Source organism: Myodes glareolus, chromosome 15 (genome assembly GCF_982192425.1).
Source record: "Myodes glareolus chromosome 15, mMyoGla1.1, whole genome shotgun sequence".
NCBI lineage: Eukaryota > Metazoa > Chordata > Mammalia > Rodentia > Cricetidae > Myodes > Myodes glareolus.
The window spans coordinates 59,791,718-59,814,770 of record NC_142040.1 but is presented as its reverse complement, the minus strand read 5'-3'; positions in this window follow the sequence as shown (position 1 = coordinate 59,814,770).

Genomic DNA, 23,053 nt, shown 5'->3' with positions numbered 1-23,053 from the left:
GGGTATCATGCTCCCGAAGGTCTGAGTAGTCCTTGCCCTTCATATCTGAAGTAATCATAGAACTTGGAACAGTTCTGTTCTATGCCTGAAGCTTTTCATAATGAATGCCCATGTTTTTGTTATCCCCAACTAGCTGGGTTATGTTTAGCAGCTTAGGCTTCCCTTCAAAGATCCTTCCAGTGTCATAATGTTGCGGGGAACTTCATGCTTGTGCTGGCCACCCAGAACCAAAATAACTATACAGAATCTATATTAATTAAATCCATGCTTGGCCCATTAGCTCTAATTTCATATTGGCTAACTCTTACATATTAATTTAAACTCTTACATATTAATTTAAACTATCTCCATTAATCTGTGTAGCACCACGAGGTCATGATCTACCAAGAAAATTTCAACACGTCTATCTCTGGCGATGGTGGATCTACAGTGTCTCCCTGACTCTACCCTTCTTCCTCTAAGCATTCAGTTCCATGTTTCCTGCCTACCTAAGTTCTGCCCTATCAAAAGCCCAAGGAAGTTTCTTTATTCATTAACGAAAGCAACACATTGACAGAAGGGCCTCCTACACTATTTTCTCTTTTCTGTTTAAAGGAAGGCTTTAACTTTAATATAGCAAAACTCCATATAACAAAACAGATATCAAGCAATAACTACAGTTACAATATTTATATCTACTTTATATTTATCATGACTAAGGAAAACTATAACTATAAATTCTTCAACTTCATCAAATACTCCAGAAGGATATAATTTTACTTAAGTAAACAGGAGGTACATTGTAAGCAACTTCCAAAACTCTAGGATTGACAGAGACATCTCGTTGCCTGGACAGTCACTCAAAGTTCTTCTTTACCATTGGGGCATCCATCTTCAGTCTACAGGTCCATATTATCCAGAAGATATTTACCCAAAGTGGGAAATTTCAAAGACAGTTCCACCTATTTTGACAGTTGTCAGTTACTTTCTTCTGTGTCCTGCAGAACATCCCATAGACTCTTTCATGAAGCAGGAACCCTGAAGTATTATCTCACCTTTAGGCAAGTTCAGTGGTCATTTCCCTGTGGGTCTTTCATGTTCAGTTTATGTAGCCAAGCAGGAGCAGTTTCTTGCCCAAATGGCTCATAGACTCCATAAAAAAGCCTCTTTGATGCCCATCTTCCTCTTTAAGTAGATTGGTGCTGAAAGGAACAGAGGTGTCTCATTGTCATGAAAAGCCCTAAGTTATTAAAACATTTTAAATGTCATATTCTAAAGGTCTCTGAATGATTTGAAGAATACCTAACTAACTGAAATATATCTCTATATATCTAAAAAATCTAACATGACTACAAGCTTGACCATTACAGATCATTATCTATTAACCTACATTTCTTAATTATTCATTACATTTTAAATGAGCTACACAATCACAATACCCCAATCAAGAGCACACACACACACGCACACGCACACACACACACACACACACACAAACACACACACACATATATATATACAGTAAAACAAAATTGACCTTAAATTTGAATCAACAAACCAATATTCATCCCTCTGCAAATCTCTATAGCATACAAACCAATATGCATACCAATGCAAATCTCTATAGCATATCTTCTTTAAATATGAAAGAACACTTATAAACAATATTTGGGAACATGGGCATAGTAACTGTAATTTTTATTTGATACCTGTTTTGTTATATGCAATTTTACTATGCTAAAGTTAAAGCCTTTCTTTTCATTTAAACAGAAAAGGAGGGTGATGTGGGAGTCATTATCATTACCCTCTGTGTGCTGTCATTATCATTAATGAATAAAGAAACTGCCTTTGCCTGTTGATAGGGCAGAACTTAGGTAGGCAGGATGGATAAACAGCAAAGCCAGGGTGGAACACATATGGTGGTCAGAAACTCCTGTGCCAAGTTTTCTATGAAAGGTTCTGGGATGCTATATTAATTACAGTTCTGCTTTGCCAATGGTTCAGGTGTTTTTCTAGCTACCTCTTATATCTGAAATTAACCCATTTCTATTAATCTGTGTATCACCATGATGCTGTGACTTACCAGTAAGGTTCTGGCATCTTTCTCCTTCAGCAGCTACATGGCTTCTACCTGATTTTACCTTCTTTCTCCCTCTATCTCCGTTTGGATTTCTCACCTTGTTCAGCCCTGCCATAGGCCAAAGCAGCTTCTTTATTTATCAATGGTAATAAAATATTGGAGGAGGCTGCTGGTTTCATTCGCTGCTTAGCCCTGAAATAATCAAACAGAAATTGTATTAATTAAATCACTGCTTTGCCCATTAGCTCTAGCTCCTTATTGGCTAGATCTTACATATTAATTTAACCCAATTCTATTAATTTGTATATCACCACGTGGCTGTGGCTTACTGGATAAAGTTCCCATATCTGTCTCTGGTGGGGCTACATGACTTCTCTCTTACTCTGCCTTCTTTCTCCCAGCATTCAGTTTAGTTATCCCCACTTAGCTAATTTCTGTCCTGCTATAGGTCCAAAGCAGTTTCTTTATTCATTAATGGTAATCACACAGAATGCAGAGGGAAATCCCACATCAATAAAATATATTAATAGCAAACAGATGGGAATCTCACATCATATTTGTCTTTCTAAGCATATTAATCGCTACTCTTTGAAAACTAAATAAAGCATGAACATTTTGAATGATTAAGAATATCACTGACACCAGCAGCACAAAATAAAAGTTTTTTCCTTTAATATTCACCTTCAGTTATCATGTTTTATGCTTATACCTATGAATGTTTTTATTTATTGAACAATTATAAAGAAAATTTAAATCCTTCTTTTCTGTTTCACTTTTAAATTGCAGAAGTTTCTCCTTTGTTTGTAGTCACCTTGTTACCCACACATTTTTTGAATATTGAAAATAAACATACTTTATCAAGTAGAGAAAGTTCTCCAATTAGTCACTTGCCAAGATCATTTGTCAAAAGAATGCCAGCGTTTAAAATATGGTTCTGTTTATATGACCATATAATTTTCTCTAGCTCTGGCTATGGAACATTACCTTGATTTTTAAACAAGGATCCACATTTCCACACTGGAAATAAAGAAGTTGTTTGTGGAATATAGGTCCCTTTTACATTTATTAGGTATTATTTGCTCCTATAATACTCTGAATATTTGCCCAGATTTTTTAGTTTATATTTTTAACAAAATCCATCTAATATTTTTTAATTGGTATAGATACTTTTAGCTAATTTCCCTTTTTTTGATTTTTTTTCAAAGTTTATTAAATTATGGAAGTTTCCATTTCCGCCCCTCCTCCCAACACCCTCCCACTCCCCCCGCTCCTCCTTCTCCATCCCTAAGAGCAGTCAGGGCTTCCAGCCCTGTGGGAGGTTCAAGTTCCTCCCCCGTCCCTCCAGGACCAGGAAGGTGAGTATCCAAACAGACTGGATCCCAAAAATCCAGTATATGCAGAGGAAACAAGTCCCAGTGTCATTGTCAATGGCTTTTAAGAAAGGGTCCGGGCCAGCCACATTCAGAGAATCCAGCCACATTCAGAAAATCTGGTTAGATCACATGCTCATTCAGTCCCAGTCCAACTGGCCTTGGTGAACTCTCATTAGATCCGTCCCCTTGTATCAGTGGGTGATCGCACCCCTCGCGGTCCTGAGTTTTTTTTTTTTTTTTCATGTTCTTCGTCCTTCTGCTCCTCATTTGGAACATGGGGGGCTCAATCCGGTGCTCCAATGTGGGTTTCCCTCTGTATCGCCATCCATCGTCGGATGAAGGATCTATGGTGATAAGCCAAATCTTCATTAGTATGGTTATAGGCCAAGGCCGGTTCAGGCACCCTCTCCTCTGTCCAGAGAACAATCTGGGGATCTCTCCTTGGACCTGGGATCCCATCTATAATCAAGTCTCTTGTAAACCCTAAAATGACTCCCTTAGTTGAGATATATTCTTCCCTGATCCCATATCCATTCTTCCTCCCTCTCCCCATCTCAGTCCCCCGAGTTTTCCCCATTTCTCCCCTACTCCCTTCTCTCTAACCCTCTCCCCTTCCAACAACCCTCCCCCCCCATGCACCCGAGGTTTCCTGGGACTCTTGTCTATTTCCAATCTCCAGGACGATAAGTACATGATTTTCTTCAGGTTCACCTTCTTATTTAGCTTCTCTAGGATCTCGAATAATAGGCTCAAAGAACTTTAATTATGGTTAGAATCCACTTATGAGTGAATACATACCATATTTCTCTTTTTGGGTCTGGGTTTCCTCACTCAGTAAAGCATTTTCTATGTCCATCCATTTGCATGCAAAATTCAAGATGTCATTGTTTTTTACCGCTGAGTAAAACTCTAGTGTATATATGTTCCACACCTTCTTTAACCATTCTTCTATTGAGGGGTACCTAGGTTGTTTCCAGGTTCTGGCTATTACAAATAGTGCTCCTATGAACATAGTTGAACAAATGCTTTTGTGGTATGATAGGGCATCTCTTGGGTATATTCCCAAGAGTGGAATTGCTGAGTCTTGAGGGAGATTGACTCCCAGTTTCCTCAGAAACCGCCACACTGATTTCCACAGTGGCTGCACAAGTTTGCATTCCCACCAACAATGGATGAGAGTTCCCCTCTCTCCACATCCTCTCCAGCATAGGCTATCATTGGTGTTTTTGACTTTGGCTAATCTGACCGGTGTAAAATGGTATCTCATAGTTGTTTTGATTTGCATTTCCCTGCTCGATAAGGATGTTGAGCATGACCTTAAGTGTCTTTTGGCCATTCGGAGTTCTTCTGTTGAGAATTCTCTGTTCAGATCAGCACCCCATTTTTTAATTGGGTTAATTAGAGTTTTAGTGTCTAGTTTCTTGAGTTCTTTGTATATTTTGGAGATCAGGCCTTTATCTGATGAGGGGTTGGTGAAGATCTTCTCCCAGTCCAAAGGTAGCCTTTTTGTCTTACTGACGGTGTCCTTTGCTTTACAGAAGCTTCTCAGTTTCAGCAGGTCCCATTTATTCATTGATTCTCTTATTGTCTGCGCTACTGGGGTTCTACTTAGGAAGTGGCCTCCTGTGCCTATATCTTGTAGACTATTTCCCACTTTCTCTTCTATCTGGTTCAAAGTGGTCCAATTAATGTTGAGGTCTTTAACCCATTTGGACTTGATTTTTGTGCATGGTGATAGATATGGATCTACTTTCATTATTCTACAGGTTGACATACAGTTATGCCAGCACCATTTGTTAAAGATGCTTTCCTTCTTCCATTGCATACCTTTAGCCCCCTTGTCGAAAATCAAGTGTTCATAGGTTTGTGGGTTAATATCTGGGTATTCTATTTGATTCCATAAGTCGACTTCTCTGTTCTTTTGCCAGTACTAAGCTGTTTTCAATACTGTAGCTGTGTAATATAGTTTGAAGTCAGGGATGGTTATACCTCCAGAAGTTCCTTTATTATATAAGATTGTTTTTGCTATTCTGGATTTTTTGTTTTTCCATATAAAGTTGATTATTGTTTTCTCAAGGTCTGTGAAGAAGTTTGATGGGATTTTGATGGGGATTGCATTGAATCTATAGATTGCTTTTGGTAGAATTGCTGTTTTTACTATATTGATTCTCCCAATCCAAGAGCAAGGGAGATCTTTCCATTTTCTGGTATCCTCCTCAATTTCTTTCTTCAAAGACTTAAAGTTCTTGTCAAATAGGTCTTTCACTTCCTTGGTCAGAGTTATCCCAAGATATCTTATGCTATTTGTGGCTATCGTGAAAGGTGAAGTTTCTCTGATTTCCCTCCCTGCTTCTTTATCCTTTGTGTATAGGAGGGCAACTGATTTTTTGGAGTTGATCTTGTATCCTGCCACATTACTAAAAGTGTTTATCAGCTGTAGGAGTTCTTTGGTAGAGTTTTTGGGGTCGCTCATGTATACTATCATATCGTCTGCAAATAACGAGTGTTTAACTCCTTCTTTTCCAATTTGAATCCCCTTGATCCCCTTATGTTGTCTTATTGCTTTTGCTAGAACTTCTAGCACTATATTGAAGAAGTATGATGAGAGTGGACAGCCTTGTCTTGTTCCTGATTTCAATGGAATGGCTTTGAGTTTCTCTCCATTCAGTTTGATGTTAGCTGTTGGCTTGCTGTAAATAGTTTTTATTATATTTAGGTATGATCCTTGTATCCCCAATCTCTTCAAAACCTTTATCATAAAGGGATGTTGGATTTTGTCAAATGCTTTTTCAGCATCTAATGAAATGATCATATGGTTTTTTTCTTTCAGTTTATTTATATGATGGATTACATTGATAGATTTGCGTATGTTGAACCAGCCCTGCATCTCTGGAATTTAGCCTACTTGATCATAATGGATAATTTTTCTAATGTGTTCTTGGAATCGGTTTGCCAGGATTTTGTTGAGAATTTTTGCGTCAATGTTCATGAGTGAGATTGGCCTGTAATTCTCTTTCTTGGTTGTGTCTTTATGTGGTTTTGGTATCAGGGTAACTGTAGCTTCATAAAAACAGTTTGGCAATGACTCTTCTGTTTCTATATTGTGAAATACCTTAAGGAGTATAGGTATCAGCTCTTCTTGGAAGTTCTGGTAGAATTCTGCATTGAAACCATCTGGCCCTGGGCTTTTCTTGGTCGGGAGGTTTTTGATAACAGCTTCTAATTCTTTGCGACTAACAGGTCTATTTAGATTGTTCACCTGGTCTTGATTTAACTTGTTAAATGGTATTTATCTAAAAACCAATCCATTTCTTGTACATTTTCCAACTTTGTGGCATATAAACTCTCGTAGTAAGATCTAATGATTCTCTGAATTTCCACTGTGTCTGTTGTTATGTCACCCTTTTCATTTCTGATCTTATTAATTTGAGTGTTCTCTCTCTGCCGTTTGATTAGTTTGGCTAGGGGTTTGTCAATCTTGTTGATTTTCTCCAAGAACCAACTTTTTGTTTCATTGATTTTTTGGATTGTTTTCTGTGTTTCTATTTTGCTGATTTCAGCCCTCAGTTTGATTATTTCCAGTCTTGTACTCCTCCTGGGAGAGTCTGCTTCTCTTTTTTCCAGAGTTTTCACGTGTGCTGTTAAGACTCCAATATGTGCTTTCTCCGTTTTCTTTAAATGGGCACTTAGTGCTATGAACTTTCCTCTTAGCACTGCTTTCATAGTGTCCCATAGGTTTGAGTATGTTGTGTCTTTATTTTCATTAAATTCAAGGAAGACTTTAATTTCTTTCTTTATTTCTCCCTTGATCCAGGGATGATTCAGTAGTTGACTGTTCAACTTCCAAGCGTTTGTAGGCTTTCTGGTGTTCGAATTGTTATTGAAATCTAACTTTATACCATGGTGATCCGACAAGACACAGGTGGTTACTAAAATTTTTTTGTATCTGTAGAAGTTTGCTTTGTTACCGAGTATGTGGTCAATTTTCGAGAAGGTTCCATGAGCTGCAGAGAAGAAGGTATATTTTTTCCTATTTGGGTGGAATGTTCTATAAATATCTGTTAAGTCGATTTGATTCATTACCTCTAGTAATTCTCTTATTTCTCTGTTGAGTTTCTGTTTGATTGACCTGTCCTTTGGTGAGAGAGGTGTGTTGAAGTCTCCTACTATTAGTGTGTGTGGTTTGATGACTGTCTTGAGTTCTAAAAGTTTTTCTTTTATATAAGTGGGTGCTTTTATATTAGGGGCATAGATATTCAGGATTGAGACTTCCTTCTGATGAATTGTTCCTGTTATGAGTATGAAATGCCCATCTCCATCTCTTCTGATTGACTTTCGTTTGAAGTCAATTTTGTTAGATATTAGAATGGCCACACCAGCTTGTTTCTTAGGTCCGTTTGCTTGGAAAACCTTTTCCCAACACTTCACTCTGAGTAGATGTCTATCTTTGTGTTTGAGGTGTGTTTCTTTTAAACAGCAGAATGTTGGATCCTGTTTTTGTATCCAATCTCTTACTCTGTGCCTTTTTATAGGTGAGTTGAGTCCATTAATATTAAGTGATATTAATGACCAGTGGTTGTTGACTCCGGTTATTACTTTTTGTGTGTGTGTGTGTGTAGTAGAGTTTGTGTGTTTCTCTTCTTTGAGTTGTGGTTGTGAAGGGTCGCTAGACGTCTGGGTTATTGTAGGTAGTGATTGCAATGTTGGATTCCTTGGGTTGCGATTTTCCTTCTATTACTTTCTGTAAGGCTGGATTTGTGGCTACGAATAGTTTAAATTTATTTTTATCCTGGAATATTTTGTTTTCTCTGTTGATAGTAAACGATAGCTTGGCTGGGTTTAGTAGTCTGGGATTGCAGTCATGGTCTCTTAGTTTCTGCAGTACCTCTATCCAGGATCTTCTGGCTTTCATGGTTTCCATAGAGAAGTCCGGTGTAAGACTGATAGGTTTTACCTTTATAAGTTACTTGACCTTTTTCCTTTGCAGTTCTTAATATTCTTTCTTTAATCTGTATGTTTTGTGTTTTGATTATTATATGGCGAGGGGATGTTTTTTCTGATCCAGTTTATTTGGTGTTCTGTATGCTTCTTGCACCTTCATAGGAATATCGTTCTTTAGATTGGGAAAGTTTTCTTCTATAATTTTGTTGAATATATTTTCTGGGTCTTTGATCTGCTGTTCTTCTCCTTCTTCAATCCCTTTTATTCTTAGATTTGGTTTTTTTATTTTGTCCCACAATTCCTGAATGTTTTGTGATGAGAATTTGTTGGATTTGCTGTTTTCTTTGGTCAGAGCATTTAATTTCTCTATGGTGTCCTCAGAGTCTGAGATTCTTTCTTCTATCTCTTGTATTCTGTTGGTTATGCTTGTTTCTGAAGTCTCTGTTCGTTTACCTAGATTTTCCATAGCCAGCCGGCCCTCGGTTTGTGATTTCTTCATTGACTCCATTTCAGTTTTCAAATCTTGAACTGTTTCCATTACCTGTTTGATTGTTTTTTCTTGGTTTCCCAGAATTTCATTTACGGATTTACTCATTTCTTCAAACTTTTTGATATATTTCTCTTCCATTTCTTTACTCATTTTCTCAATCTTTTTGTTATACTTATCTTCCATTTCTTTATGGCAGATTTTCACCTCCTGTTTAAGTTCCTCTATTATTTTCATATAGATCCGCTTAGAGTCGATTTCTTCTATTTCTTCTGGAGTAGGGTGTTCAATTCTTCTCATTTCGTGCTCCCTGGATTCTGGAGATGTCATGTTGCCTTTCAGGTTGTTGGAGGAATTCTTGCATTGGCGCCCGCACATCTCCAACTCTCTGGATGAAACTCCTCCGGACTCTCTGGATAGAACTCCTCAGCACTCTCTGGATAGAGCTCCTCAGCACAGCAGCTGGGATAGCTGGCCTTCCCAGGGCCCAGAAGACAAGAGTGCAGGGCAGTGGGGGCAGGGAGGGGTCCGGTGAAACACGGAAGACCCTGCTGCAGAAGCTGAGAGGGGGATGGGCTGTGCTCTCTTCCCGGGCTGGCCGCCCAGGCTAGCACCCACTCACCTCTCGGGGTAGAACTCCTTGGCACTGCTACAGGGGTAGCTGGTCTTTCCAGGGCCCAGGAGACAAGAGTGCAGGGCAGTGGGGGCAGGGAGGGGTCCGGTGAAACACGGAAGACCCTGCCGCAGAAGCTAGCTAATTTCCTTTTATTACTTTTACTGTATGGACAGTTGATTTACTTCCTGGTTAAGAGATTTGCGTAATTTTCTATGATTATGAATGCATTCTTCATAAGCATTTGTCTAAAGTCTTTCAATAAGCATAAGTTTTCATTCTGTTGAACAACACCTAAGAAAGGAAGGATAAATTATATTGGAAATATATATTTATATTATTTGAGACTGCAGACTTAATTTCTAGAGAGATTATAAAATACTGCTTTTTTAATAAAATATACAGCAGTCTCCATTGCTTCCTCATCATTGACATATTAGTTAGGGGCATTTGTCTTTACTGTTTCAATTTTATATATTATTTAAAGGTATTTAGTGGCATTTCATTTATTTATTTGCAACATGCCAATGTCAAGTGATTTTGAACATCATGGGTGTGGCTAGAAGATATAGAAATATCTTCTCTCTGATATTTGAGACTTTTTCATTTAATTTGCATATAACTACTGGTGTGCAAACATTATCGATGTAGAAATTCATTGGAGATATAGTCTTTGTATATCTTTGTCTGACATCTATTACATTGGAAATAAATAAGCCTCTTTTAGCAACTATCTATGGATCTTGATATCTATGTTTGCCTTTTTCTTTTATTTTCAATATCTCAGATTGAACTCACACATGAAAGACAATAGTCACAATATACTCACAGTGGCACCTGTGTGGAATATGGTTCTTTGCCTTTGCATCAGCAAGCCTTGAAACCAGTGGATGGGTAATGTGGATTCACATCCTTGCAACAATATGCCTTTAGGAAGCCAGTAAGTAGAAGGGTGAGAGGATTTTCTTCTGACTTACCTCAAGAAGTGTTTCATTTTCCCTCAAATGAACACTTTATATAATCTTCAAAATTGACAGTATTGAAGATTTTCCTTCTAAACATTACATAATTTGTACTCTATACATAATTTTATTAAAGTTCTATGGAATGATATAAATCCGGGTCATACACGAATAAATTTGGTAAATTAAAGAATTTCACCAAATGGGTCCTGGATTTAAATGCATTGTCTATCAAAATTACTAGCACACCAATGTCACCCATAATGTTTTTCTTGAAATAACTTCAGAATATTGGTAAAAAAAAAGTGGGGAGTAAACATAGATACATGTATACACAGGTTTATGTTTGTCTGTGCGTGAATTTTTATATGTTTAGTTTTAAAAGTATTCAGAACTACAAATATAACACTACTAATCCAGAATTTGCATACTATTTGCATTTTAATAGTTGAGCTATGAATTGTGCTGGATTTTTATCCTCTGTAATTGTTTGTAATAAAACAGTTGTTATGCACTAAATATTCTAGTAGTTTCCAGTAACCCATGGAAGATAACAGTTTAACTAACATCAAAGGTTAAATGGATGGTTAAAATATCTTGCTTTTAAAAACGGATCAAAATAAAATAAAAGCCAAAATAGTAACTCTGAATTTTGTTTAATTATAACAAAATATAAAGCCTTTGTTCTAAGATGATGTTACGATAAGTACCATCTGGTCTTATTCTGTTATGTAATGATTTGCATAAAATCTATTAAATGTGCTGTATTGCATGCTTCAGGAATTTAATAAGTAAGAATTATGGATGATATACACTACTTGGCAACAAATGTTAATAAATAGAAACTATACTTCCAGCTACAAATATGTGCAGAAACTAATATGTAATTTTAGAGAAAATAAAGCCATAGGAAATTGTTTCTGCCAGTATAGTAATTAATATTTTTCTAATTAAAAAGGTGTGATTTGTAATTTTGTGCTTTTAATTTTATGTGGTATTAAAGAAAATAAAGTTTCCTCATTAGCATGTTGTCTGTAATAATAATTTCATCTAATCTGTCTTCTTGGTGTCTGGGTTATTTTTGTTAACTCGAATGTTTTTTAACTAAAGTAGTGAATTCACATATTTTTTATTTGAGGTGAAAACACAAGCCTTTGTAAAAATATACTATCTACTTAGACATGATTATCTGTTCAACATTTATTTAGACAGTGGTTCTTTTTCTGCTGTTGCAGACTTCCTATGCTCCCTTCCAAAGTTAATGTATTTCCAGCAATGGCCTCCTGTGGAAGAAGAAATGAAGAGATATAGTTTTTTATCAGAGTCCTTCTTGGTAATAATAAAAACAATCACTAAGTGATGTCCTGTACTTTGATTAAACACAAGGTTGGTAAACAACCACAAGTACAACCTGTTTTTCTTTGAGCTTTTTCATTTAAAAATTACAGGCTTGCAATCAGCTTGTGGGAGTCTTTGAGTTTCATGATGTCAACTTAACCTTATATTGATAAACTTCAGTTCTGAGGTCCTCTTCTTCAAATTTGGATTTTTTTCTCAATAAATTGAAGAAGTTGCTTTTTAATCACATTTCCCACTAAGAAAACAAGATAATCTAACCATAATTATTGTAAAGGGTTAATATATAGATAAAATGGAATGCAAACTATATATGACTAGAAGCGACTCAAGCTAAGACATAACAGTATTAAGGAAAAATATCACTTCATTCATTAATTTGGCAGCTTGGTGGAGGACTCCCAAAAAGTAGAGTAAAAATAGCAACAGGAGTGGGTAGTGTTGAGGTCTAATATTGCCCAAAGGAGTTATTCTCTTCTTTGATACATTCCGTCATTGGTGTAGCTGTTGACATTCACAAGTTGCCAAAAATATTCTTTAGGTTTCTGTAAGTTCCAAGCAGTGTGACCATCTTATAGGAAAAAAAAATAATTGCTTTTATTTACATCAAGTATGACGATATGATTATTTACTAGTAACCATACCTACACTACATTCATAGGTACCCTTCATTATAGAAAACTGAATTTCAGACTGCAAATGAGTGGCCATGAATTCAAATGAGAAAAAGGGATGGACATAGTCATGTGAGGATTTGGAGCTAGCCGAGAAGGAAAATTCTGCAAATGCAGTGCTCATATATGAAATTCTCAGAAACAATTTTTTAAAAAAATATATTTGATTGGGTTAATTAGAGTTTTAGTGTCTAGTTTCTTGAGTTCTTTGTATATTTTGGAGATCAGACCTTTGTCTGTTGAAGTACTGAACTGAACAGAGAATTCAGAACAGATGAACTTCGAATGGCTAAAAAGCACTTAAGGTCATGCTCAACCTCCTTAGCGATCAGGGAAATGCAAATCAAAACAACTTTGAGATATCATCTTACACCTGTCAGAATAGCCAAACTCAAAAATACCAATAATAGCCTATGCTGGAGAGGATGTGGAATGAGGGGAACACTCATCCATTGTTGGTGGGAATGCAAACTTGTGCAACCACTGTGGAAATCAGTGTGGCGGTTTCTCAGGAAACTGGGAGTCAACCTCCCTCAGGACCCAGTAATTCCACTCTTGGGAATATACCCTAGAGATTCCCTAACATACTACAAAAGCATTTGTTCTACTATGTTCATAGGAGCACTATTTGTAATAGCCAGAACATGGAAACAACCCAGGTGCCCCTCAATAGAAGAATGGTTAAAAAAGGTGTGGAACATATACACATTAGAGTTTTACTCAGCGGTAAAAAACAATGACATCTTGAATTTCGCATGCAAATGGATGGAAATAGAAAACGCTTTACTGAGTGAGGTAACCCAGACCCAAAAAGAGGAATATGGTATGTATTTACTCATAAGTGGATTCTAACCATAATTAAAGGTCTTTGAGCCTATTATTCGTGATCCTAGAGAAGCTAAATAAGAAGATAAACCTGATGAAGATTATTTAGCTATCCGCCAGGAGGTAGGAAATAGACAAGAGTCCCAGGTAACCTCGGGTGCATGAGGGGATGGGAGGGTTGTTGGAAGGGGAGAGGTTTAGAGAGAAGGGAGTAGGGGAGGATTGGGGAAAGATCGGGGGACTGGGATGGGGGGGAGGGAGGAAGGATGGATATGGGATCAGGCAAGTATATACCTCAACTAAGGGAATCATTTTAGGGTTTACAAGAGACTTGATTATAAAGGGGATCCCAGGTCCAAGGAGAGATCCCCAGATGGTTCTCTGGACAGAGGAGAGGGTGCCTGAACCGGCCTTGGCCCACAACCATACTGATGAATATTTTGCATGTCACCATAGAACCCTCATCTGGCGATGGATGGAGATGGAGGCGGAGAACCACGTTGGAACACTGGACCTAGCTCCCTAGGTCCAAATGAGAGGCAGAAGGAAAGAGAACGTGAGCAAAGAAGGCAAGGGCAGAGGAAACCTTCATCCGACGTTGGATGGCGATAAAGACGGAGACCCATATTGGAACACCGAACTGTGCACTCCATGGTCCAAATGAGGAGCAGAAAGATGAAGAAAATAAAAAAAGTAATCAGGACTGCGAGGAATGCGAGCACCCACTGATACAAGGGGACTGATATAATGAGAGTTCACCAAGGCCTGTTGGACTGGGACTGAACGAGGACGTGATCCAACCAGATTCTCTGAATGTGGCTGGCCCGGAGCCTTTTTGAAAAGCCATTGACAATGACATTGGGACTTGCTTCCTCTGCATATACTGGATTTTGGCGCTCCAGTCTGTTTGGACTCTCACCTTCCCTGGACCTGGAGGGAGGGGGGAGGAACTTGAACTTCCCACAGGGCAGGAAACCCTGACTGCTCTAGGGGATGGAGAGGGAGGAGGAGAGGGAGTGGGGGGAGTAGGAGGGTGTTGGGAGGAGGGGCTGAAATGGAAACTTTTATAATTTAATAAAAAAAATTGAAAAATACTTTTTCGCACAATAATAAAAAAACAAAAAATATATATATATATTTGAACATAATGTATTTTTTGGGGGGTGGGGGGTCAAGACAAGGTTTCTCTGCAGCTCTGGTGCTTGTCCTGGAACTAGCTCTTGTAGACCAGTCTGGCCTAAACTCACAGAGATCCACCTGCTTCTACCTCCCGAGTGCTGGGATTAAAGGCGTGCACCACCACCACCTGGCTCGAACATAATGGCTTTTGCTAAGTGTACATGTTCATACACATATACACACATTGTAAAAAAAAAAGATAAACCATACTCTCATTTGGAAGATATATTAGTGGTGAAAAATATCCAACTAAATAAAGTAATTCCTTAAGATGAAATCATTGCAAACAGCTTCCCATCAAAATTTTCTCTTTATAATATTCTGTGAAGTATACAAAGACATAGGAAATTTATCTATGCTTTATGAATAAACCTCAGAATTGTTTCAATACTAATTTACTTATTTTTATGATTGTGTGAGACATGACACTGCAAAACCCTTGCAAAAGAACTTGCATATGAACTGACATATGAACCAAATGACATCAAAATTCAATGTTATTTACAACCCAACTTCTTGAAATACCAAATAAACTTATTTATATTTTTAGAAGATAGTATTCAGACCACAGGATAAGAAATAGCAATCCTCCCTCAACTCATGTCAGTGAATTCATTTCACTCGTATTGAGCTGAGTCTGGAGGCAACATTTTATGAATGGGATCAATAACATGCAATAAATGTAGCAACTGTGTATAATTGTTGAATAAATCAATAATAAGTTATTATAGAGACATTTATGAAATGTCTGGGAGGCTGATTGTAAAAGAAAATTTTTTTGAGAATTCAGTGGACTTGCTACTGGTCAGTTTACATTTGAATGTTACCCTTAAAATAAATTATGTATTTTACTAGAGTTAATATTTTACATGGAAACTGATACTTGTGACCAAAAATAATAGAAGTACAATTCATGTAAAATAATACTGAGATAAGTCAATTCATCATCCTGCATAAAGAAAATTAAAGTCTTAAACAAATACTGCTTATTAAGCTGAGATTTCTCTGATTCAGATTCATCCATATTTAATTCCAAATTCCAACAATCTCTCAGCCTTCATATGTAAGACAAACTTATTCCATGGTGCTTATAGCATAGCCATCTTTAAAGCGGTGTCTGAACAAATCAATAACAATAAGATTCAGGAAGTTTTTGTAGTTTAATTTTAACCCAGAGCTTATAAGTTTTAGCCTAATAAAACTAAGAAAACCAGAAAAATTAAGTTTGTAAAATTGATTTTAAAGAACAGAGATTTTCTAGAACTCAGCAGGTATGTGATGGGATTAAGATATTTTTCATGACTAAAAATATGATTCTAATATAAAACTTTCACCGTGAGAGTGGATATTGTGATTGTCCGGGGAAGTGGGATTGATTGTTTTGAAATACATCCTTTTAAGTGATAAGATAAGCATTTGCATGTATTTGGATGGCCATTTTTTACATGTATTATATAAAATATTTTGTTCAAAAGTTCTCCAGAGGCTAATTTAAATTAAGACACATCACAAAGAAAAATCAGCCCATGGTCAAATTAGTTAAGTTTGCTGGAAGAGCATCAAATATCTGAAATTTTAAAGAAAGGTTGTTTGTTGTTGTTGTTTATTTTTTATTAGAGTAATCCAATTAAATGGAAATTCTCATATTTGAAAGTTAAAACATGGAAGAAGCATATTTGTGGGGAAAAAATCACAGCATCTAAAGTCATTAGTAATCTTTGTTATTCAAATTTCAAATGACAGAAAATTTACATTGGTTTGCAAAAATAGAGAAGAATAGAACATATGTGACTAAAATATCTTATCTAGTCTACAAAGTGTTACTTAAATCCTAGAAAATAACAAGTCACCTTATCAACACTGTACTTCTGATTGTGTTGTGTTCCTGAATTCAAACTGGGTGCTTCTTAATATGCAAACTTTCAGCACTTTGTTTACATTTGACAACCTTAGCAGAGCAGATTTCTTATATTTACAGTATTCTCAAGGAAAATATAGACTCAATCTTGTTGGTTCAGGATTATTTATTCAACTTCATTTTCAGAGATTAAGGATGGATATGACAGGTAATCATGGAGTTATATTGGCCAATCTGCCTTGAGAGGGAGGAGTCATAGATTTTTCAAGTTAGGGTCCTTGTTTAGCAGGGCATACTGTGCCTTTTACTTCAGGAGAAACGAAGGTATTCCCTTAGGTAACAAAGCTTTCATACCCGCTTGTGATTCTCAATGTTCTCTAGAAGTCAACAAAGCACAGAGAAATTTGACAGAACAATTGGTTTTAAACATTAATCTTGCGTACCCTGGATGATTTGCATATGCCGTTGTATTGATTCTGAGAACTCCCGTTATATTATTTCTGTTAGAGTTATAAAAATGTCTAATTTCATTGAAAAGCTTTCTCAGTCTCAGTCTTGCTAGAATCCGTCCATCCTGTTCTGGATTAGATAAATTTCTCATCCGCTGTATCAAATAACTAGGCCTGGTTGGTAAGCATTGACACTTAAAGAAAAAGATTCTTTAAGCAATCATAAATGGAAAACCAGATTGCTTTAACACAGAAGAGCACTGAATTTAATATAAGCTCATGTTGTAATGTGCTACTCAGTACACATTTAAGACAGTGTTATCTCATCATTATCTCATGTTTTTAAAGACCTCCAAGGCAAATGAGAAAGAGTAGATCAGAAACAAGAATATTCTGACCCCACTGGCAAGAATTTAGGAAGTAAATATACCTAAAGGCACAAGACACAGGAAAAGTCTGTTTTCGTATATAAAAAGAAAGATAAGATGAAATGGAATTCAGCTGTATCACCCAACTTTATTCCCAGTAACAATTCAGTGAATTTGTCATGTGACACAGAAGGAACAGGTGGCAGGAATGGGTTTTGACTTCGAGTGAGATAGACGAACAAGATGAGAAAGAAATAGTGATTGACTCAAATTTAGTTTTGCAATCCTAGCTGAGAGGTGGGATGAAGACAGATGTTAATGCTCTCCTCAGATAAACCACACACTGTAGAGAAAAATACTTTTTCTCTATAAAACAAAAATATGCATATATGTCCATATGACTGAAGTGTAAATATGTAGTACCACTTCCAAGAAGTTGGTTTCTTATCCTTTTTATCTCTCTGAAGTTAATACTGATAACTGATTTGTTAGAATAAATCAATGTTTAATATGTTATAATGGAATACACAACAAAAAATGACTTAAAGATGCTGTATATTATTAGTTGCAATAAAAGTAAATTTTCACCATTCAGAATAGATTTTCAAGGATATATATGTACTACCAGGGATATATATATATATATATATATATGCATATATATATATGTATGTATATATATATTCTACAATACTGTAATATGCAAGGAGTTTCTGGAGTTATAGAATGACAGGTATCATATGATTTACTGAAAAATATATAAAGTTTTGAGGCTATGTCTGAATATTTTTCACTATGTTTTCAAGGACTGTCAAAATTAGAAAAATTCTAAAAAGTCATCAAATTCAATAAGAATTTGTATATGTGTGCCTTTTTATGATTCCGAGAAGTGTCTATTGAATACTTTTGATTGCTGTCTTTTTATAGCTAGATTTAAGCTATGTACTAAAATATTAATAGCTACTAAATTTTATTCTTATAACTATTATCAGTTGTTAATGAAAATTGTTTCACTCAAATGTTTTAGAGAAATGAATGAAATGTCCAGTTGCCACTTAATAAACGTTTTGCACAGGTAAGACAGTTTCCAAAGAGCCTCATTTGCAAAGAAAACATTATTTCATTTCTGTCAGGCCTATATCTTGCCATTTTATTCTTCAGAAACTAATCAAATTGATCTCCTGTCTTTCACACGGAAAATTTCATCTTAATGCCTTATGTAAATTAATTGGTAATCCGTCCCAGTCTCATTTAGTTCTTTAAAACACTATACAACAGCCTTATAGTAAAACCAGAGGCAAAGACAGAGTCTCAATATGTCTGATGTTATCACTCTTTCCTCCCTTTGAAGAAATTCGCTGTGGAAAAAGACTATGTGGAATTCGACAAAAGCGGGGATTACTCTGAACCACCTGGGACGATGCCTGCTGCTTCTGCTGGGGGGACGTGGTCTTCTTGCTGCTGTGCTGCTTTAGTTACCAAGGAGCATTAATATTTATAAATATTTATGTTAAGAGCAGTGCTGAGATTAGTAGTGCAAATCATTTTGGAAGAGGCTGCTACCTGGAGTATAAAAAGATTATGGAAACACAATAAAGCGGCAGCCTTTCCAACTTTGACAAGACATTACCTGCATGTAGAATGTCCCAAGAGGGAAGGGGGAGGACACAGAAAGCCATGCTAATTTACATTCCATTTACTTGCATTCTGTACAGTCAATTATGGCCTCCTTTCTTAAATGAATCAAGAGAAAAATGTGTTAACTGTCTCATCTCACAATTCCATATTTCATTTGAAAATATTCAAGCTGTTCACCGAGTTTCCATTTACTTTGTAGTTTGCTTCCAGAATGTTGAAAACTTAATGCCTAATTGTATCTTGTCTTAGTATCTCTTAACCTCACCGTAGATTATCATGCCTCAAAATCAAATCTCTCACTAATAGAAAACACAGTCAAGGGAGGATTATATTAGAAGGCACTACAAGAATGAAGTTCTGAACAGAGATAAATTTTATCTAATAAGTGACTACATATAAATAATGAATATAAAAAATAGAAGACAATGTCAAGACAAATGAAAAGTATTTATTGATTTATTGAAACAAGAGATATCCTATACGTTCTACTTAAATACTCAGGCAAAAATGACTAAGTAATTATTATAGCATGGGGGACAACTAAGGACCTGTGGCTATGTAGGAAAAATGGATTTTTCATTTTATAGGTATGAAATTATAGTGACTGTAGTGATAAAGGGGTGTCTTGACTATTCAGAATATATGGTATTGATTTACGGGGACAAAGCGATACTCCTGTCTCTCTTTGGTGTAAAGATGAAGGTTTAGGTGATGGTTATTTAAATGTCTTTTTGAGTTGTATTTATGAGTGGTCCCCAGGAGTGATGGAAACCTTCCATGCAGATTTCAGCTTGGAAGGTTCAATAGTTACTCGTAATAACTGGGCAGGGTCATAGCCATGACAGTCAGAGGATTAGACAAGTTAAGGTAGTGGTCGCAGTCCTCCTTACTTTTATGTGACTGCATGCACATATAATATGAACATATGTATACAAGAACATACAAGAACACAGAGTTGTGTACTTTCAATACCCAACATTTTGCTGACATTGAATATTTTCCATATATTTAAAAGGAACTCATAATATTTAAATTGTCTAAGTAATTTTAGAGTAATATTTAAAGGGGAAAATATTTACTTTTTTGAATATCTTCTTAGAAAATATTAATCCTACAGAGATTGTGGTCAGAATAGGATTTATTAAGTATAGTAAAGACAGAATATTTAATTAGCCTCATTCTTAAGGTCCACCTCTATTTTCAAAGTTAATATATATAAATTTTACCTGAGATTTGATTTTGACCTCTTTCTGAATAATTATATTCTCATCACTATTTATTGCATGGGCAGAAGACCATAGTTCTTTAATTTTTAGTTTGAACTTCAACAAGCACCGTTTATGTAGGTACTTGTATAACCCTACAAGAGATTTCGATAAATGTTTAGACATAATGGGCAAGAGTACACCAAATGCTATGATTAATGTTACTAAACACTTTCTATTATAAACTTCTGTTTGCAGAACCTGACATGATTCTGAAAAAGTCTCGGTTTGCGTTAAAGTGTTGCATGTTTTGCCTCTTTCCCAAGGTGATTTTTTCCTCACGTGTGGGAGGAAAATCTGCTCCTTCTTTTTCTACAAGTGAGAATATGGAAAAATACATTTTTCATTGTAACTATCATGTGGGGCTTATTTCAAATGTAAAGTAGCTCAAGTGGCATGTTTACCTTTTACAGCTATTTTTGTACTTTTTGATAACAAAATTGCACTTCATCATTGTAAAACTATTTAGAAACACGTGAGTATTTAAAGAAATGCAAAGCCAGCATGCAGAAGCAACCACAGTTTATTTTTTACTCTTTGACTTAAGTATAATATTTATAATAAATATTTTTAAATTATAATACATAAACATACAGCATTGAACTATGGTTTTAAACATCATTTTATGTTTATTTGCTTAACTTTATTTGTGTGTATGCATCTCTGTGTGTATGCCGCATGTTTTCAGAGTTCATGGAGGCCAATAAAAAGTGGAGAGAGTCAAATTTCCTAGAGATGTGATGTGGGAAGTCCTTCTGTGTATGTATTGCTTTTATTGAATAATGAATTAAGAAGCTGCTTTGACCTACAATAGTACAAAATAGAGACATTCAGGAAAACTAAACTGAATTCTGGGAATATGTAGAAGGAGTCAGTGAGACACTATGTAGCCACTGAAGGAATCACCCACCAGAATATTGACCAGTAAGCCATGGTTTCATGGTGATACATAAATTAATAGAAATGTGTTAAGATATAAGAGCTAGGTAGCAATATGCTTAAGTGATTGGCCAAGGTCTGATTAAATTAATACAGTTTCTTAGTGATTACTTTGGGTCTGAACAGCTGGGAAATAAATGAGCAGCCTCTACCAACACATTGGCATGCCAATGTGGGGCTGATTATATCTACATAAAACCTGAGAGAGCTTGAAGATATATTCTAGATAAAAAGGAACAGAGTTAGGCACAGCTTCTTGTTAGCTGGCCTACTAGTTTTGGATAGGCTCTGTTTGCCAGCAGCGAGTAGGAGTGTTGCGACACATTTAGGAGAGGTTTTCCTGATTCAGCAGTATGAGCAAAACGAAAGAAAACAAAACTGCATGTCCTCTTTAAAAAATGGCTTTCTAGTTTGTGCTGGCTGCATGAAATCTGACTCTTTTGGAAGATCTGACTTTGAAGCATTTAAATGCGGTTTGTGAGAAGGGTGTTACAACTTGCATAATTGCAACATATAAACCTGCTATGTGCACAAAAATGGGACTGAGAGAGTGATTAACACAGGCAGTAAGCAGAGTTCTGCCATGTTGGGCAGAGCCAAAGCAAAGCAGCCTTAGTCCTACTCATGCTACTTATCATTTTAAGAAATATTCCTGGTCAGAAAAATATTACAGATATTCAATAAAGACAAATTTAGATGGATAAAACCTATAATTATGGCACAATGTTGGGTAAATATACATAGGCTTGGAAGAGAGAAGAAATAGTTATTAAAATTGTAAATGGCTTTATAAAACAAATATTAAACTTGTAGAAAAAGTAATAGAACAAAAATAAGTCATGTAAAGATGAAAACTACACAGAGAGTCTGTATTATGCGTATTATTGTGTTTTCTTTGAATTTTTTGACTGTGAATATATATATATATATATATATATATATATATATATATATTGATTTCAAACTTTGTCTCTAAGGATATGTTGCTTTGGGAAAGAAGTTCAGGTTTTATTTGTACAAAGGATGAGAACCTGTGGATTCCTTTCAGACTAAAGTGATTTGATGGACCAAGAACCCGTGAAAGGTCTCTGTGTACCTCAAAATTCTTTTGACCAACAGAAAAACAAGAAGCAGTTTGGAGAGAACTGTGCCCAATTTCCCAGATATTGTTCATAAATATTTATTTACTTTTAAAAGGAGATGTGCTATAGAGATGAATACTTAGCATTAGTATGGATCCTGGTTTATTGATACAAATTTAAGATCAATTTTTTATATGTTTATTTCTGCTCTTAATTAAGGTATTGTGTTTGGACAACTCATTTAAAAATGTAATGTATAATTAAGAAATGCAGTTTGATAGATAATCATCTATAATAATCAAGCTTGTAGTTATGTTAGGTAGATTTTCTAGATATATAGAGACATATTTCACTTAGATAGATAATCTCCAAACCTTTCAAAGACCTACAGAACATGGAATTTAAGATGTTTTTAAAATTTAGGGCTTTTCTTTACAATGAAACACATCTGTTCCTGGCAGTATAAATCAATTTCAAGAAGATGACGGTCATCAAAAATGCTCCTGAAGGAGTTTACTAGCCATTTGGGCAAAAACTTGCTCTTGCCTGGACTGCTGGATGTTATGCTAAAAGAATTGGACATGCAGAACCCACAGAAAAATTATTGGTGAACTTGCCTAAAGGTTAGATAGTCCTTTAGGGTTTCTATCTCATAAAAGAGTCTGCCAGAGAGTCTGCAGAACACAGAAGTAAGTGACTGACAAGTTGCCAATATAGGTGGAACTGTTTTTGAAATTCCCGTTTCATGAAAATGTTTGCTGGATGCTATAGTCCTGTAGCTGAAGATGGATGCTCCAATGGTAGAGAAGAACTTTGGGTGACTGTCCAGCAGCAAGATGTTTGTCAATTATAGAGTTCTAGAAGTTTCTTACAATGCAATTCTTGTTTCTTTAGGTAATATTATATCTTTCTGGAGTCTTTGATGGAGTTGAAGAATAAGTAATTATAATTATAGTTTTCCTTAGTTATGATAAAAGATACATTA